Raw genomic sequence first — 759 nt, 5'->3', positions numbered from 1 at the left:
TATAGATCTATAGGTTATATTCATGCAGGTTACAGACTGTAGGTTATAGATCTGTAGGTTATAGTCATGCAGGTTACAGACTGTAGGTTATAGATCTATAGGTTATAGTCATGTAGGTTACAGTCTGTAGGTTATAGATCTGTAGGTTATAGTCATGCAGGTTACAGACTGTAGGTTATAGATCTATAGGTTATAGCCATGCAGATTACAGACTGTAGATTATAGATCTATAGGTTATAGTCATGCAGGTTACAGACTGTAGGTTATAGATCTATAGGTTATAGTCATGCAGGTTACAGACTGTAGGTTATAGATCTGTAGGTTATAGTCATGCAGGTTACAGACTGTAGGTTATAGACAGATCTATAGGTTATAGTCATGCAGATTACAGACATACTGAGTGTAGTTCTGTCCACCACAGCCATGTAGATCCTACACACTAGAATGTCTTTCTGGGTTCGGAACGAACACATGTGACTGTTTGACCTCAGGCGAACACATGAATGAACTGATTCCCAGGCCTTTGCCCCGCCCACTTTGCCCTTATAAGGAATATCCGCTAAGTTAAAGCGCCTCATCCCGCTTTCCTATTGGCCGTCGTTCCTCTTGATTGACAAGCGTAGAATTTCCTCGGCTCATACACAGCGTGGAGGGGGCGGAGACATATGCAAACGACCTGACGCTGCAGTCCAATGGTAGCCAGGGAGCCCCAGAAACGGGCGTGTTCGAAGCGCGGAGGATAAAGATCGCGATCCCCAT

Source organism: Eleutherodactylus coqui, chromosome 2 (genome assembly GCF_035609145.1).
Source record: "Eleutherodactylus coqui strain aEleCoq1 chromosome 2, aEleCoq1.hap1, whole genome shotgun sequence".
NCBI lineage: Eukaryota > Metazoa > Chordata > Amphibia > Anura > Eleutherodactylidae > Eleutherodactylus > Eleutherodactylus coqui.
This window is presented reverse-complemented; position numbering follows the sequence as displayed.